The 20,404-nt window shown below is 31.8% G+C and overlaps 1 protein-coding gene across 1 annotated transcript in view; it reads right to left on the bottom strand.

Moving 5' to 3' along the window:
- Positions 1-20,404, bottom strand: part of Miga (mitoguardin) — a 263,084-nt gene that overhangs the window by 94,954 nt on the left and 147,726 nt on the right. The window lies entirely within an intron of this gene.

Raw genomic sequence — 20,404 nt, 5'->3', positions numbered from 1 at the left:
ATATACATACCATCCAAATATTGTATCCAAATTTTATTTTATTCTAATAATAACTTACAAAATAAGCTGAAATATTGGAATCATGGTCCAGAGCAAAATCAATCAAATATTTAGCAAAACTTTCACTATACGTTTTATGATTCCATGACAAATGATTGTCTTAAGTAATTAAATATTACAATTTTAGGTTTTACTCAATAAAGTTATTCCGAAAAATAAATAAAATACTATCGGAAAGACAATGTACGAACAAGGTATTGCATAATCACCCACGTACCAACAATTAAGAAAACCCAACTTAAAAAATGCTCCTAGCATACTAAAATATATTTTATTCGCTTGGCAAGAACGAAAAATCACAGGGACAAGATGCAAAAAAACTGTTTATTTTTTAAGGAAATAAATTGATAATTCGGCCTTGTGAACGGTATTATTACTAAGCATATAAATAAATATGGGCAAATAACGTTGGACTTCATGATACCTAATTGGTTTAAAAATGTTAAGCAAATAAATTATACGGTAAGACTAGAGATCCTGGGTTCGATTCTTAGTTGTGACAGTTATTTATTTTTGAATTTATCTGTATCTTTTGCTGTTTAATGATTCGTTAACATTTATTAGTATTATCTTCTTCTTCAATGATAAATTATATAGAAAACTTGCTCGTTGAATATACAGTTTGCATTAGACTACTATCCCTAATACAAACTATTTCTACCTACATATTTTTTATTTTTTAAGATTTATTGAAAAATAAGATACGTATATATAAAAAAATAAACATTGTGTTTGTACATATTGCGAAATTTGAATACTACTCTTCCATGGAAGCGTTTTCTTGTGGTTTGAAGAGGAGTGGACAATACATTATTGTAGTTATTTATAATATATTTTTATAGTTCCTATATGTTTTATTTCTTTAAGTTATTTATTTAAAAAAAAAGAAAAACAAACAATCCCGGGTTACGAATAACCTGACTATATTTGAAAATCTCCTACTACCACCACAGTAAGCTGAAAATGTTGCTTGTGTTGTGATGGAGGACTTGTCGAGGACTTGACCAGTCGAGGAATTGAACACACTACACCTGAGTGGGACCCAAACGCGATCTCAACACGGCCATGCACCGACAGGTCAAAATACCTCTCTTATGTGTGTAATTTTTTGTTGTTGTTAGATTTGATTATTGTTGACCTAGTTCTTGGTTGATATTCAGAATGCTTTATTTATTTTTATTATTTCTGTTAATTATTATTGCTTTATAATGTGTATCTGTGTTAAGTATTTGTACGGATGTGTGCATAATATGTACATGTACACATAAGTTATTATATATATAAAAAAATATATTTTTATCATCCCTAAACAATCAAAGCCCTAAACTAAGTATAAAAGTTTGTGTTGATGTTAAAAGCATCCATTGACAAACTACTAAAAAGTAGTTTATTGGGAATATTCTCTTTCGTTGAAAAATAATATTTAAAAAAACTAGGTGGAATGAAAATTATGCAAGCAAAAAATCCAGCATCTTGGAGGGAGAGAGATAAAAAGACGAAATACGACGGTGCTTTTACAGATAGGCGATGACGTATTTTTTGTGCATGCTTTTTGACAGGGCGCGAGATAAGAACGAACCTAAAGGCAACATCAAAGCCTTCTTCTCATCCGGTACCATTCCACGCATCCGGTGAAAGTAGGGAGGAATAGGACCTCTACATACATGACGTACTTAAACCTTCGTATTTGGAGAAACCTTTGATATGTTATGCTCCGCCATCGCATGCCAGAATTGCTACTATTGCTAGGGCTGGGTCCGGGCCGGGGAGACATTCAAAAGCTTTCCATACGATTAGATCGCATAGGGAAAATAATTTGAATAATCGGATCGGATTACTATTATGCAAGCAGGGTAGTAGGTAAAATTCATATGAATTCACGACGCAGGTGGATTTTATGTTTGAAGGATTTTAAGTTTTCGTACTCGACTTTCGTTTTGTTCCCAGTTATATTGATCCTAACAAGCATTAACCACATTAGAACTTAATAGAACCTTCACAGAACTTGAAAATCAACTTTGAAATTTGATGAATTGTTCAAATTCTGTGAAACAACGCACCCTTATTGTCTGTCATGAATCAAATTCCGGAGTTTCGTGACACCAACTTGAAACGCAGTAGGTACCTAGAATTATTTATGTATTAATAGGCATTATTGTCTGAGCGTGGCGAAGTCCTGTTCGAACTCGACCGTTAGGCATTTTGTCTCTCTGTAAATGTGTTTGTACGCTCCGTTTCCGTTTCAAGATGGTGGCCGTGTTGGATACTACTTTTGTATCATGTCAAAGTTCGCATAAGCGTGGATCCTTCTACGAACTGTCAAATTTAAATAATCAAATGAAGAGTGTTTAAAAAAAAAATCACTGAGATAATATCGTTTTTTTGGAAAAACGTATAATTACGTATTTGAAATTTTAGAAAAATTAATGGATCATAATTAAGCAGGAAATTATATGTACCTACTTACAAATGTTATGATTCCAGAGGAAATTTTGGTTTTGGTTTATTAAATATGAGAAAATTATAAATAATTAGTCGTCTGAAATATCAATACAAATTGAAAATATCTCCCGAGTAAAAATAAATGCCACCAACGGGGCTTGAACCCGTGCCTTCTGATGTCCGATCAGGTGCTCTGAAACCACTGAGCTATGTCAGCTTATTTCCAACCCGCCAAATGATTCAATATGTACTAGTACCTTAAACAACAATTACTGCTTATTATATTATTTCAGCTGTAAACAACCAACTTTATTTTTGTAGGAAAGGCTTTGTTAGTGCTAAATTTCTCACTAGACGACGTCGAAACATATAATATTCTGAAATATTTTTGACTTGTCAAAGATTATTATTTTTTAATGATAAACTAATGTTTATAAGACAAGGTTTTATGCATAGCACAAAGGATAACAAATAATTATAAGCAACAATTAGTTGCCTGAAATATCATACATAGCTCAGTGGTTTCAGAGCACCTGACCAGACATCAGAAGGCACGGGTTCAATTCCCGTTGGCGGCATTTATTTTTACTATTGTATTGATATTTCAGGCGACTAATTATTGCTTATAATTATTTGTTATCCTTTATGTTATGCATAAAACCTTGTCTTATAAACATTAGTTTATTATTAAAAAAATGAGAAAATTATAATTTAGAAATATTTTTTGAACGCGAGACTGTACACAGAACAACTAGTTATTTATTTTTTACATTTATGATGAATCGTTAATTATGAGTAGGGACACAATCGGCTTTGTTATTGTTTTATCTTTTTCTATTTGTTTGTATACAGCAACACTCGAGGTGTCGTTTCACTAAAACGGAGCTATTTAATAAAAAAATGGGGTTGTGTTAATAGTTTTGTCTGTCAAGACTCGGACAACCTCGTTAACTCGTCAACAAACAATAATTTGAAGCTGGAGTAGATTTCGTAATATCGCAGCGGCTTCTAAACATAACTACCTACTACTATCCAGTTTCTGTGTCAAGTCGCAAAACACTCCAACAATTAAGAAGACCGCACTTAGTGTTATTTTACATGATTCATGGCAAACATTTCATTTACGGCCCGCGACTCACAGACTCGACTAATTTACTACAATCAGTCCAAGAACCTATTAGAGTTGTTAAAAATAGTAGAAAGAAACAAAGCATCACTCCTACGTCTAGACCTGCTCGAATAGGTGATTATTGTGGTTTTATGATATCGAGTTGATTAAAAACAAACAAAATCGAAAAATGCCCACATTACGGGAATAGTTAAAACAGAAAATTGATAATATCACTTGCACTGCAGAATTCTACCTCGCTTGCTATGAAAAAGGACAAAATTTAAATTTGCCAACAGATTACAAAGCGGGATTGGGAAATAAGACGGCATTAGCCACATATTTTTGCATAGAATGTTCTTAAACATAAAGAAAATTCAATTACAATACGTTCTTCAGATTCACTTTTTCATAAATTTCAACGGGTCGGACGTAGAAGTCATCAAATTTCAAATTTAAAATGCAAGTACTGAGAAGATTTTATTCAAGTTCTGTTATCATTCCACCATGTGCTGAATGTTTCACAATACGTGAATAGTTACAGAACATGAATAGGACTTCCACAGAACCTGAATATTAAATTTGAACCATTGTATTTTATTCAGGATTCAAACTTTGAAACTCAATATCTCAGTTTCATACAAATGGCAAATAGGACCTTGTTGTTCTAATGGTACGATTTAGGCAAAATAAAAAATTAATAAAATAAAATTTACTAGGGATTCGAACCCGTAACCTATGGATTCGTAGACAAGGATCGCAACTACTCAACCAAGGAGGTTACCAGAACAAACATGTCTCATTTACAATGTTTATGTGTGTTCATTTGCGTTTCATACTCTTGCAGAGTAAAAATAACAGCGTCATTAAACAAATATTTGAGTCGGTGTGTCACCGACGTTTATGAGAGTTTAGAGCTCGAAGCTCCTCGTTCCTGTTTATCCGTAAATATGCAACGCAAAAAGAAGAGTCCACAAAAGTGGGTGTGAGTCGACGAGGCACTTGAAAGAACTCGGAGTTGCATCCATCTCGACTGTCGCAATACTCGAGTCTTTAAAGTAAAAAAAGAGATAAAAAAAACTGAATTCTTGGTACTTTGCACACTCCCTGATCTCTTCGAATGACAAATAATTTATGCGGGCCAGTATTAATTCTGCCAGAGAGTTCAGTGCTCAAAATCTTTGTGTTAAGTGAGTTTTTTTAAATAAATCATCTTTTATATATATTTTTTAAATTATATGTTTTTAAAAATTATGTTTTCCTAATAATGACTTTATATCAATTTTCTAGGTGTGTTGAACTGTCATTTTGATGAGATACCCGGTCACCAGATACAAGATAGAGCACTGTAATATATTATATATTTTTACATCGCCCTTAAGGTGATTTTTCACAAAAACGGCGCTATACAAATCTTCCAATTATTATTATTATTATATAATAACATATTGCGTTTTGTGTAAAAGTCGAATGGATGTCCAAATAAATAAATAAAATTGTCGCTTAAATGGTAGAACAACACAGGTAACACTAAGGCCACTATTAAGAACTGCTTGACATAGCTTTGGATATGTTTGGTGACCAGATCTGAATAGCCAGGTACTGTCCCACCTTCCTTTCCCCATCTCCTTTCCCTCCCCACTACGTTCAGCCTCACAACATACCCCGATTGGGGATGCCATAGTCTCACTGGCTCCAGACTGTAAATGTGATATTGATACTCGGTTATAGATAGTTTTAGAAAGATATATCATCAAGCTTTTTCCCAAACGGTTGAGAGCACATTTTAAAAGAAAAATAGATGTTTTCAAAATTGAATTTATTCATGTGTAATAAGCTGTGGTAGTAAAGATATATTGTGATGCCAATATTTTTCTCTAAGGGTACGTATACATTTGCAAACCGAAACGCGAACCGTACAACGAATTACGGAAAAGGAGCGAAACAACTGCAAGCGGCGTTGCTTCGTTTCTTTCCCATAAGTTGAGGTTCAGTTCGGCAGTTCGGCTCCCGGATGTATACGTAGCATTAAATGCTTCGATTCTGAAATCTAGACAGAGGCGGGATTCCATGATTACGACATTCCCGTTATTTAGAATTCAAGCGAATAATTTTCTGTTCCATGTTTAAAAAACCGGTTCAAAATAACTTGTTAAGGTCAGCCATATATCAAAACTATTTTTCATGCATGATTTCAGGCAGTATAGGTAATAATTCATAATTTCAAATAGAGCTTTCGTCATTTCGACGAGTAAAATCTACGTAACTCGTAATCATTGATCGCAGTGAATAAATCTACTAATATCGATAAGTAACTCAATTACGCTACGATCAATAATAACCTGCCTCGAAAACTATAATTATTATCAACGGGTTTATGATCAATAATGGTTGTCATTTGCATGTTTATGGGTAGCTCTTAAGAGACAAGAATGAAAGACTTCCGCCATTTAATTATGCGGAATTACTTCATGATCAGTTGCTTTCATCAAATTATATAATTATCTAGACATGTACGAGTAAATAATTCGCAGTTAGTAAATACTTAATAAAAAACTAGTTTTTTGCACTTATTAGTCTATAAGGAAGTAAATGTAACTATGTGTAACGATTGCTGAAGACTTAACTAAAATTTTTAGTAAGTTTGTTAAATTTTTAACTGCTGCTTCGTGATTTATTGTCTAGGTGTAAACGCATTCCGTTTAACAATGAAACTATTGTACCTAAGGGCACGTATAAACACGCGACCCGGACTGAACACTACTTATGGGAAAGGAACGAAGCAAACGAAAATCACGCGGAACGTGAGTCGGCTCGAGCGTTTTTTTCTCGCGTCTATACGCAGCATAATGTGTAAATTAAAAAATAAAGGCAATTAATTTTTATAAAGCCAATTTAGTGAAATATCAGTGGCGTTTAAAAAAACTCACATACCTGACTAACTATCACGCCGTTTCCTCGCAGGGGTATGCAGAGAGGATGTACCGCCAAACAACTCGATATTGGCACACACACTCGTTGCCTCATTCACATTCATACATGGTCGTACTATAACTACATATACTTACCTACAACTATAGTGAAATGTCTTCTAATTATGTGGGTTTTTAAAAACAAATTAACGTCCAATTTTAAAAATAGAAGTTGTGGGTGTTAATAAATACTTTTTTCTTCAAGGTATCTTTAGTTTTAAATTATTGAATGGAATTAAAAATATGTTTAACTAAAAATAGGCTTGCCTGATCATCGGTTTAAAAAGCTATTTCCCAGATGACAAAGAATCTGTACTAACGAATCTTCAGTAGTTAGATCGATATATTATAAAATTATATATTTATATATTTCTTTCTTTGTCATCTATAGACTCCAAAACTACAGGACCAATTGAGCTGAAAATTTCATCGTTTGTTCTTTCTATTGTCAGGAGTGTTTGAATTGTAGAAGTCGGGGACTAAAGGAAAGGGTCGCGGAATTAAAGTCGATATACTGTAGATTTTTTAAAGCAACAATGATACAGTAGTGAATTGTAAAAAACTCGGGGACGACCGAGAAAGACTTAACTATTATGTTTGCACTGGAATGATATATGGTCGATATAAAGTAGTTTTTTTAATAGTAAGAATGTGGATTTCATGATATTACATGAAGTGAATGGGAGAAGACAGGAAACAAATAATTATTTTTTTATAGTAAGAATATGGATTTCATGATATTACATGAAGTGAATGGGAGAAGACACGAATCAAATAAGTATTTTAATTATTTTATAAGCAATAATTATTAGCCTGAAACACTCATCCATTGAAAATTTCACATTGAAAAATCTCCTGATAAAAGATACATGACGCCAACGGGACTTGAACCCGTGTCCTTTCGATTTCCAGTCGACAGCTCTGATCACTGAGCTATGGCGGCTTATCTCTTATCCGCGAAATAATTCAATAATAAGTCAGAGCTGTCGACCGGAAATCGAAAGGACACGGGTTCAAGTCCCGTTGGCGTCATGTATCTTTTATCAGGAGATTTTTCAATGTGGATGAGTGTTTCAGGCTAATAATTATTGCTTATAAAATAATTGTTACCCTTTGTGCTGTGCATAAAAAATCTCGTCTTAAACATTAGTTTACCAAAAAAATAATAATTAAGTATTTTAATACTAATAATGTGGATTTCATGATATTAGATGAATTGAATGGGAGGAGACACGAATCAAATAATTATAAATTATATGGTAAAATGAGGCATGTGAGGACAATGTATGTATTGAAAGTGAATGGTTGAAGAATTCGAGGAAGACGTGGCAAGATCAAGTGAAACAAATAATAATTATAATACAATAATAGTATTTCCACTTTTAAAATGCACCCGGTTATTAATATATATGTAGAATTATTACACAGTAGAATTATTATTACAGTAACAAAACCTCATAACTTTACCCCAAAACAGTTACAAGTCCCCGAGTAACGCCGGGTACACACCAGCTAGTGTTATTATAAAAAGAAAAGTATAATTTAGGCACACCGTTTCTTATCCTATCTTGTATACGTTTTTACCTTCACATAACAAAGCAAATGAAGGCTCACTGAACGCCAAGGCACTACAAAAATTCTTGTCAATTACTATCAAGGTACTCAACCGTACCGTTCTGTTAATATGGTAAGTAAAGAAAGCGGTATTAGTCAAACGATATTCATAAATCACGGATATAACAGACCATTAAATAGTCGTGCAGACGGGGGATTTGTTTGTGGCTAAGAATAAACAACATTGACGATATCTCTTTTAAGTCTTTACAGCACTCGTCATCAGTAAAAAGATCAGCCATTAGTGGTTAAATGTATGACTTCGCAACCTTTAACCTGTTGTAAAATAGTAAAAATGTGTTAATGTTGTGTTAGTACCTTTAATACCATAAATATATATTTTTAAATGATACCAATCCCTGAAGAGGACTACCAGAACGCATAATTTTCAATTAAAAAAAATTATAATAAAATCCAGCGTGGTTGTGTCGGATGTGCAATGTGCTTCCTGTGCTATACACACATAGATTTTAAAATTCACAGTTATTATTATTATTTACTATGCCATTTTTATGAAATATCACCTCGGGGTTCAATGGGAATCTACAAAAGAAATATGAATTGTTTTAACCCATCTTATAAAACAGTGCTATACTTATAACGAAAACTAGTATTTAATGAAGTGAAAATTATTTGTCGGAAAATTCTCTGCCAGAGACAAAAAAATAAATAAAAATAACGCATACATAATAAGACGCAAAAAATAGGAATTATTTGAGAGAAATTATTTTTATTTTTTATTTATTTAGAAAAAAAAGTAAATATTCACAAGAGATAAAAATATATTGCATTTCATATCAGTCATCACTTTATTTTGTTTACCCAATTTGTAGAGAAATATTCTCGGGTCAAACTGGGGAGCAAGTCTATGCGCTTATATATATAGAGAATAATATGTATAGTTACAAAAATGGAAAAAGAATATTTTCAAAAATACCGTAAAATACTACAAAATATTGTACAATAAGAAAATTACATATAATTATAGAAACAGAATATCAACAAAAATATAAGCAACAGAAATAAGCAACAGAATATATATACCTACCTATTATACTCCTAAATAGGGTTATCAATTTTAACACTTATTTATGCTACACAGGGTGTCCGGGGGTTAAGTGCAATAACTTCGGGAGGTGATTCTCCATGATGTTAAACTTGTTTTTTTCCATAATAATAGAAAATCTCCATAGAAAAATATTTATTTTACGATACAAAAAATTCAACTTGCTCATCTAAAAACTACCTTAAAAAGTTATTTTACTTTTATACTTCTAAAATCATGTAGAATCACCCCCTGAAGTTAGTGCACTTTGCCCCCGGACACCCTGTATAGTCGATCACTCTAAATGTATTGTAGAGCGTTTATCGTACATACAACACAATACAAAAAACTGGTTTTGAATATCGATGAAGCAAACGTAGTGGGCAGAGGAAGTCAGAGCTATCCGATTAAACTAAACCAACGACGATACATCATATAGGAAAGACCTGTCAAATATTTGAAGAATAAACAATCTGCATAAAAAAATAATAACAATTTAGATGATGAAAGCTGCTAAACAAAGTAAATTAAATGCCTGAAACATATAATAGGACCGGACGTCCGACAAACTGTAGATCAAAAAAAATTCTAAAAAAATCTTGTCAGGCAAAGCAATAGTTGTGAAAAAAAAAATGTTATGGGATAACGCGAAAATCGGAAACAACACACTGATTGGTTGGTATTGAGTGGTAATGTACAGTAAAAGATTTAAACGTGAGTAATAATAAACTTTTAATTTCTAAATTAATTAATAAGTACAAAAACTCGGATCTCATGATGGACCTGAATCATTAGTCGACGAAGGATTGGTAGTTTAACTATATATACATGTTGTCCGGAAACTCGTAGTACAAATGGGAAACAGGTGAATCTCCATCACATTTGGAATCGATTTTTTTGGTAAGTAAAATCGAATGTTCAGATCACAAAAAAAGTATTTTTGCTTCTAGTGATTAGTTTCCCGCTTGTACTACGAGTTTTCTGACTAACCCCGTCACTAATAAACGTGTTTTAAATAGCACAAAACTGATAAACAACAATTTTGCATGGTAAACGGTTGTTTATCAGTTGCGTAAAATTTAAAACATGTTTTATTAGTAAGTACAAAAGTGTATAAAGAAGAATGTGACGATGAGTTTTAAAAAAAATCTACATTTTTATTCCGAGATTGGTGAAATTTTGCACACTTGAGCCTCAAAACAGGAGGAAAATTACTATCCATTTTTCCCATTCTTTAAAGCAAAAAATTTGGTACTTCTTAATGAAATTTTTTGGCACTTCATTTAATTTCGAAAAACTACGTGTAAAGCCCGGGCAACGCCGGCGACTTCAGCTAGTAAAATAAGTGATTAGTCCGAGTTAAGGAAGTTAGATAGGGTCTGAGTGAGGTGCATTTAAGTCAAACGAAATAAAGAAACCGCTACCTACGGAGTTTCAAAGAAACGAAAAAGAAACTATAATGAGAAATTCCTCAGTTGTTTAGAAGAACGTCACGTAAATTGCAACTAAACGGGAGAGGAGTTTCATGTTTAACTTTATGTTTCATCTGTCAAGTTTCGAATATCAGAGAGAACTACAGCGAATCAACAAGATTTATTTATACTGTCCGAATAACCGGAAGGAAGTTTTTTTTGAAACTTTACTCAAACTAAACAATCAATATTCACAATAGTTTCGATATTATTAACGAAATCATTTCCAAAAACGAAATAAACAAATACAACCGAACAAATTGTAACTCGTATCTATCCAAAGTAAATGCATGAGGAAAGTTGCAAAGTACATACCTAACTACGATTATCAGATACACTTCAAGTGATACAGCACAAATAGTAACTCGTAACTATCCAAAGTAAACGGAGGAGGAAAGTTGCAAAGTACCTACCTAACAACGAGTATCAGATACACTTCAAGTGATACCGCACAAATAGTAACTCATAAATATCCAAAGTAAATACACGAGGAAAGTTGCAAAGTACATACCTAACTACGATTATCAGATACACTTGAAGTGATACCGCACAAATAGTAACTCGTAACTATCCAAAGTAAACGGAGGAGGAAAGTTGCAAAGTACCTACCTAACAACGAGTATCAGATACACTTCAAGTGATACCGCACAAATAGTAACTCATAAATATCCAAAGTAAATACACGAGGAAAGTTGCAAAGTACATACCTAACTACGATTATCAGATACACTTGAAGTGATACCGCACAAATAGTAACTCGTAACTATCCAAAGTAAACGGAGGAGGAAAGTTGCAAAGTACCTACCTAACAACGAGTATCAGATACACTTCAAGTGATACCGCACAAATAGTAACTCATAAATATCCAAAGTAAATACACGAGGAAAGTTGCAAAGTACATACCTAACTACAATTATCAGATACACTTCAAGTGATACCGCACAAATAGTAACTCGTAACTATCCAAAGTAAACGGAGGAGGAAAGTTGCAAAGTACCTACCTAACAACGAGTATCAGATACACTTCAAGTGATACCGCACAAATAGTAACTCATAAATATCCAAAGTAAATACACGAGGAAAGTTGCAAAGTACATACCTAACTACGATTATCAGATACACTTCAAGTGATACCGCACAAATAGTAACTCGTAACTATCCAAAGTAAACGGAGGAGGAAAGTTGCAAAGTACCTACCTAACAACGAGTATCAGATACACTTCAAGTGATACCGCACAAATAGTAACTCATAAATATCCAAAGTAAATACACGAGGAAAGTTGCAAAGCACCTACCTAACTACGAGTATCAGATACAATTCAAGTGATACCGCACAAATAGTAACTTGTAACTATCCAAAGTAAATGGAGGAGTAAGCACCTAAACATCAGATACAATTTTTTATACTTTGCCACTTTGTAAATGTAAATATGTTTGTTAGTTGTAAGCCATAGTTGAAATTTATTTAGCAATAAATGAGGTTTATTTAATTGGTTATTAGTCTCATTACTGAGTTGTCAGCTATAAGTATTAGTAATAAGAAAGTGATAAGTTAAAGGTTAAAGAAATTAAGATAAAAGTGCTTAACTTTGAAATAATCAAAGAATTTTTGTAAATCAGTTATAAAGTTTCGATGAGTGTCTCGTTAGGGAAATTATCATATATCACTATATTATACGAGTAGAATTCTTTTGAATAAGCTCGGATTTTAAAAAATCAACTTGTCTCTCTCTCAACCCGTAAACTTGAGAGCAAAAGAGTTTATGGCTCTTCCATGAAGGTCTTCGTTATTTTTTACGAGAATCTTGATCGTATGCCACAGTCTCGTTTGTACCCAAATGCTTGACTCGGAGAAAATAACGACACGTAACAATTTATTTCATTGCTTTTAATAGTTTTACAAAATTGAAGAAACTCAATCATTTTAACTGGTGATATATATGTTCACTTACAAATTTAAACGTGGTGATTACACCCACCGTAAGTGAAACACAGTGAACGAAAATTAATTAAAGTGAAATCAGAGTGAAAGGGCTTTAAGAACCGCCAGAAAAATAATAATTAAAAAAACAGTTAGGGACGAGCTCTCTGAAAGAAATATTAATTACTAACAAGATTAATCCTCGGTAGATTCATCAGAATGTTAATCAAAATATTTATGTTTGTAATGAAGGAATTTAGTAAAAAGAGTTAGCAGGTTACAAAACCTCCCTGGTAATTTTAATTTTAACTTGAATGTAAAATGTTATGGCTTAAAACATATATTCACGACAAAACAAACGCTGATTCTGAATACATGAGTTTTACTATACATATATAATTAATAATATTAATTTGGTTTTAAGAATTGAATATACCTAGTGAGCTATCGAAAATTATAAAAAAAAAATTTACAAATCACTAAAACTACAATTTGTATGATTCAACAAAGTGCTGGTATAAATTACGTTAAATTCTATAAATGGAGTAGGTAAATACATCAATAGTACCCCCAAACTTGTTGCCCAGATCATGCATCCTATTGGTTAGTGAGCGTGTCTAATAGTTGGTTTTTTATGTATTGCAGAAGAATTTTAGATTTTGTTTTGTGTTCCTAGTCAATATAAAAATTAACAATGTTTATTAAAAAAATAGATTTATTTTATTTAGTTTTCATATTAAAAAGTGGATCATAATGATTCATTTTAATTGGAATTCGGTATCGTATTTTTTAAATCATCGACATATTATGCGCACCTACAATGTTGTCCAGAACCAAACAAAGCAGTTTTTCGTCAAGTTCCATATGGATCGTCGTTTCATATTGATTCAGAATGAATAAAAGGATGTGTTCTATTTTGGAAGGTAGCGATTAAGATGGCGGGCATTACTTGACATCTGCCGTGTCCTTATTATGCGAAAATATTACGTGTTTATTTAGTTTTTCATTTAAAATATTGATAAAAAGACAAAGAAAGATAATATTATGTGTTAATTACTAGTTGTGAACGTGTATTACTGTTCTATATTGTTAATTTCACTTGAATGTATGTATAGAGTATATATTCAACGACAAAGGTAAACGGCAGATGCTTTCATGTGATCTATGGTTACGTTCAAGGTGTTGCCATTTGACGATTTAGTACCGTTCCAAAATATTACTTCTTCTCTAAACGCAACTATCTGTATGAAATCGGTATGAAAATAATTATCGTCTAAAGTAAAAAAATTCAAATGGGTCCCGATATAATTTCCATTTCAAGATTGGTATGAAAAAAGCACGGTGTATGATTCCCATAAGAATATACTCCCATAAGTGTAAACAAAATATTATTAAACAGAATACACGTTACACACTCTACATTGTTTTAATAAAAAACTATGTAAAACTAATTCAAACCATAATGCTCGCCTAAGAGACTGTGTTCAACATGCGATAGAATTTTCTTTTATATAGATGTCTTCAAATGCAATGTAATAATATATGTAAAATCTCTATTAAAACTATATAAAAATGTATTCACTTGTACAGCAACTAAACCAAACTACATATTATGTAATGACACATATTATGGAGTATCTCCAGTTATAATTATTATTCTATATGTAATATTTGCCCTTCGTGGCAGCAGGACGCGTCCTAACGCTTCCTCCAACCGCTTTGTGTTTTTTTAGTATTTTCAAGGGAAATGAGGCAACATTCCTTTGAAATTATTTTTAAAATCAATCCATCAACATTTGAACTTAAATAAAAATAAACTTAATAATTATTAGAACTTTATAATGTGTGATTTGAGTGCTGTGTTTAAAAGTGAATATTCTGAAATTTGCTCAAAAATATCGGACTTTCGAAACGAACGGCAACCGGTAAATGCACTCCAGATGTTTTCAACAAAATTCTCGGAAACTGGGCAAGCTTGGACACTGGCAAGTTTTTTACTAAGCCCAGGGCAATTTATTACCTAACCTTCGCTTTTTATTGCGGACAGAATGCACCACTTCAACAATTACCAGGAACAGGATTACATGGAGATAAATGATGGACTTGCCAAACGTCACAGCGGTGCTGCCAGGGTCTCTTATCTATGTGAGGTGTCAGCGCTTTATTAGCAGCAGATACATACCTGGACGCTGTTGTTGGACGCGGTGGACTCTCTTACTGCAGCAGCTGGTCCAGTTCCTTCACCACTTAGGATTCTTGCTGCAGAGTCTCCATCTTCTATCTTCGTAGAACGTCACAGCGGTGCTGCCAAGGTCTGGTATCTGTGAGAGGATAGTGTGTCAGCGCTTTATTAGCAGCAGACACATACCTGGACGGATGACGAACCTCGTGCTGGCACTGTTGGTGGACGCGGTGGACTCTTTCGCTGCAGCAGCTGGACCAGTTTCTTCACCACCTGGGATTCTTGCTGCAGAGTCTCCATCTTCTATCTTCGTGTCACCTGTTCCTTTACTTCATTTTACTTAACTTAACTTCACTCTATTTTTGTAATATTTATATTTTCTGTAATACCTGCATCAACTGTAAAGCGCCCCTGAGGTGATATCTCACAAAAGCGGCGCTATACAAATTATCCAATAATAAATAAATAAATAAATAAATAAATTTGTTAATTTTATAAATACACCATTTAATTGTTTAATACATAATGTATAAGTATAATGAGGAAATCTAAAATTTGTTTCTCAGTTAAGTAAATTGCACATCTATAAACCACCCATCTTGTAACTGTAGATTGCCCTAAAATAAAAAAAATAAAAATTAAAAATAGCTTACGGTTCAAACACGGAGGTCATGTGATTCACAAAAATATTATTATTTATAACAGTCAAAGCTTTCCAATACTGAAGACGATTCAAAAGAAACATTATTTATCGAGTATGACTATGCAAACTCATTTTAAAAGTATTTTAGATCTATCGAGTGTTATAGTGAACGCAAAAATAGACAAAATAAGATACGGATCATATCAAAGACCGCGCATCCATTATTATGCTCCACTTTTTGCTTTCTTGAATTGATATTCTTCTTCAAGAGGGTATTGAGTACTGACTTGGAGGTATTCAGTGTGATGGAGTTCATTCTCACGAGGTCACTCACCTTATTTATTGTTATTGTACGACAACTGAATTCCTGACCCATTATTGGAGATTCGTGTTAAATTTTCGGCAAAAAGTTTGACGAGCGTCACGATTTTTTCATTTTCAGAACTCACGAAAGACAGCAAATTGAAAAACTTTAAGATGATAAGACGAAAAAAAGAAGTCAGAAGCCGACAAAAGAATCTCGATAAGTGACTATTAAAATTTCAATGTATACCGAATCAACAATCTGAATTAGAAGTAGGATATGGGATATTAGTAAGTGATGGGTGTTGTATTGACTTATGGTGTTGTTTGTATAATACTGCAATTGTGTAGCATAATAATATATGTCGATAATTACATTTTAAAAAACGATATGTGTTGGAGGATCTCGACGGGCCAGGACAGTAGAATATCCTGACGACGTTCAAATCTGTTTTGTCGGATATTATGTGATGATTATTTATATTATTTCAATGATTATTATTATCTTAGCCATAGGGTGCTTAGTGTAAAGATTAATTCTATACAATCTTATATATTCGAGGCCACAAGTGGGGTTCCTCAAGGCTCCCACCTCGGCCCAATATTTTTCTTATTATTCATCAATGACATTGTTGACCAATTTAAAGATGTAGAAGTTCTGCTATTTGCGTGCAACTTAAAAATATATAAAAGAATACGAAATGTATACGATTGTCAAATTTTACAGACTAACTTAGAACAGGTTCATCAATGGTGTGAACAAAATGCTTCATTTTTGAACATTCAGAAATGTCAAGTGATACGATTTTCCAAAACTCGTTATAATATCTTACATGAATATACATTAAATAATATTAAATTTATACCAGTATCACATATTCGTGACTTGGGTGTAATATTCGATGAAAACTTGTCATTCATTGAACACATCAACTATATATCTAATAAGGCTTTAAAGATGCTTGGCTTCCTTTGCAGAACTTTAACTGATTTTAAGTGCATATATTGTATGAGAACCCTCTATATTTCATTAGTCAGAAGTCAATTGGAGTATAATTCACCTATTTGGTACCCTTTATAGAAAGTTCACTCCAATAATATAGAAAGAGTTCAGCACAAATTTCTTAAGTACGTAAATTTTAAGCTTAGACTTCCTATTGATTACATTAATTATGTCAGTTTGATGAATCAATTGCATCTAATAACACTGTCTGACAGGAGAATTATTTCAGACCTGGTTGTGATACACATTGATAGTCCTAGCATCGTTGCCACTATTAAACTCCATGTGCCGACTAGGAATACAAGACGAAATATAACATTCTTATCCAATACATACACGACCAACTATCAGACACACTCACTGGTCAATAGGATGCATGATCTAGGCAACAAGTATGGGAGTGCTATTGATTTATTAATTGACTCCATTTAAAGAACTAAGCATAATCTATACCAACACTTTTTCGAATCTTACAAATTAGAGTAGCGTTGTAAATTAGTTTTAATGATTTGTCTTATATGTAGTGTTTTTGTAATTTCTTTTTTACTTTATGTTACTCTTACGTTTTACTGATATTGATTCATATTTAGTTTTTTTTATTTAGTTTTATTTTTTTTTTAAATCATTTCTTAATATTTTCTCACTATACTTGTAATCACAATTTTACAACTGTGTATTTTGTTCCTACTTTACTATGGATTAAATCTATTTACTGTCAGTATCTCCTGTATAATACAGATATTCTCATATGTACACTGCATCATGTATCACTTTTATGTAAAAGCCTTTTTAGGCGTATATATATTTTATTTTTTTTTTTTTTGGAATTATTTTTTATTTTTAATAATAAGTTTACATGGTACATAATTCATTTTACATCTTGGGTTTTTTTACTACTCTTCCATTGAAAGCATTTGCTTGTGTATGGAAGGGGAGTGTACATAAATGTTGTTGTTAGTTAGTACTTAGATAATTCATTGTACTTAAATGTATGTTTGCTGTAGTATTTTTTTTTATAGTTGTGAAGGATAATATATTAATATAATAAATTTTAATAAAGAAAGAAAGTTATGGAAAACTAAGGATATTTGTGAGATTAATTAAGTGACAGTAGTTTTTTTTTTTCAGAATATTTTTAAAGTGTCTCTTGACAGAGAGCAGTATTTGGGTTTTATCATTAATGCTTCTGATTTCTTCTGGTAGACGATTGAAAAAAGTTCTTCCCTGGTAAGTATAATGATGTTGTGCAAAAGACGTATTTAGTTTTGGGCATAGAAAAACATGTGTAAGTCGCGTTCTGTTTTCATTTAAAAATTGATATTTATCTTTTTCTTTTATAATTTGGATTAATGAGTTTTTAATATATAGGTCTTTAAATGTAGGTACTTGAAATTCTTCAAACAGGCGTTCTGTTGGGTAGTCAAAGGATTTTTTTAATATAATTTTAATAATTGTTCTTTGTATAATTTCAATTGGAAGAAGGTTACATTTATACGCGGATCCCCAACTAATAATAGCGTATTGTAAAGTGGATTGAACTAAGGCATAGTAAATTAAATATAGATTTTTTATCGACAGAAAGTTTCTAATTCTTAAAAATATATATATTAATTTTCTAATTTTTTTTACTACTTGACATATTTGTTCCTTCCATTTCAGATTTTTATCAATAATTACTCCTAGATATTTAATTTCATTTGTTGTTTTTAGTACTGTACAGTTTGATTTGCAATAGTTTTGGCTGTGAATTTTAGTATTATTATGTATGACAATGTTAAAATTTTTAGGAGTATCATTTGTATGGATTGCAAATGGAATTACAAATGTCTTTTCATTATTAAGTGACAGTAAATTGGTGTCGAAAAAATTCTTGAGCGTGTTGATGTCTTCTGTGGCCTTTAATTCTACTTTTTCCCAAGTCTTATCACTTATTATTAATACTGTATCATCGGCGTATGACGTGATTTGACCATGTAAAGGTTGAAAAAAAATATCGTTTACATATATAGTAAATAGAATTGGTCCAAGCACTGTACCTTGGGGGATTCCAAAGCTTGTAATCTCTTGATCACTTTTAACACGATTGATTTTTACCACTTGAGGACGGTTTTTTAAGTAGTCGGTGATCCATTTAACAACGTTGCCTTTTATGCCGATATTATTCAATTTTTTTAATAGCATCTCATGGGATATGCTATCGAATGCCTTTCTAAGGTCAATAAATATACCCGCACATTTTTTACCTTTATCTAATGATTCGTGAATGTATGAAGTTACGTTAGCAATAGCATCTTGTGTGCTGAGTGATTTTATAAAGCCAAACTGGTTTTTGTGTAATATTTTATTATTATCTAGAAAATTTACCAATTGTTTTTTTACTATTTTTTCAAAGATCTTTCCTATATTAGAAATTAGACATATTGGGCGATAGTTCGTTGCTTGATGTGGATCTCCAGATTTGTAAATAGGTGAGATTATTGTGGTTTTGTAGTTCACTGGAAAAATTCCATTTGTTAAACTTAAGTTTATTAAATGAGTGATAGGTTTTATTATGTGAGGTTTCATAGTTTTTAACATGTGTGTCGTAATAGAATCAAAACCGGGAGACGAACCTCCTTTCATATTTTCTATTATTTTCGAGATTTCACATTCTGTTGTTGTTTCAAACATTGAAAGTATATTATGTTTCTGTATATTTTTATTTTTATGGTTTTCTTGGTTTGAAGGCTTATGGATATTTTTCGCAAGATTTTTCCCAACATTTGCAAAGAAGGAATTAAGTATGTTTGCACATTGTTTAGGCTGTATATTGGCATCTATAATTTTTTTATCATGTTCAATGTACTTAATGTTTTGTGTTTTTTTTTGTATTTTCTATGGCGAAATTAACAGTTTTCCACATTTGTTTATGGTTATTTTCTGAAGATAATATTTTATTTTTAAAATACTCTTCCTTACTTTTTTTAATATAAGATGTTAATTTATTTTTATATTTTTTATAGAAAATATATGCTTTTTCATCTTGGGGATTTTTTAAAGTTATTTTGTAAAGTTTTTCTTTATTTCTGATAGATATAATAAGCCCTTTGGTAATCCAAGGCTTTAAACATCTTAATTTTGATTTTATGTGTGTTGTTATCTCAGTTGTCGAATTTTTAATGTGTTGTGACATAATATTTTCGAAGTTAGTCGAACAAATTTCAGTATCATCACTGTTTAAAACATTATTCCAACTCTCCTTTTTTAATTTTTCAGAGAGAATAGTCATATCTATTGTTGATTTTTTGGTTATTAAATTATGTTTTTTATGTTTAATATTATTATTATACAGAAGTAAGCATGAGTGATGATCAGTTATGTTAGTTTTCCAAACAATTGATTTTATTTTGTGAAGATCTTTAATGTTTACATTTGTCCAAATGTGGTCTAAACAAGATGGAGTATGTTCTTTTATTTCCCTAGTATTTTTATTTATGCAAGATATAAAATTTTGTTCAGTCATACAATTGATGTATTCATTTTTGTTATTATTTTCTATTTTTTCATTAATATTAACGTTAAAATCTCCTACGACGAAGCAAAGTTTATTTTTTAATTTTAATAATATGTATTTGAGGTCATTAATAAATGTAATAATAT

Source organism: Hesperophylax consimilis, chromosome 4 (assembly GCF_061612785.1).
Source record: "Hesperophylax consimilis isolate HC1 chromosome 4, BYU_Hcon_1.0, whole genome shotgun sequence".
Taxonomy (NCBI): Eukaryota; Metazoa; Arthropoda; class Insecta; order Trichoptera; family Limnephilidae; genus Hesperophylax; species Hesperophylax consimilis.
The sequence above is the reverse complement of the archived record's forward strand: the minus strand, read 5'-3'. Positions and strand labels throughout refer to the sequence as shown.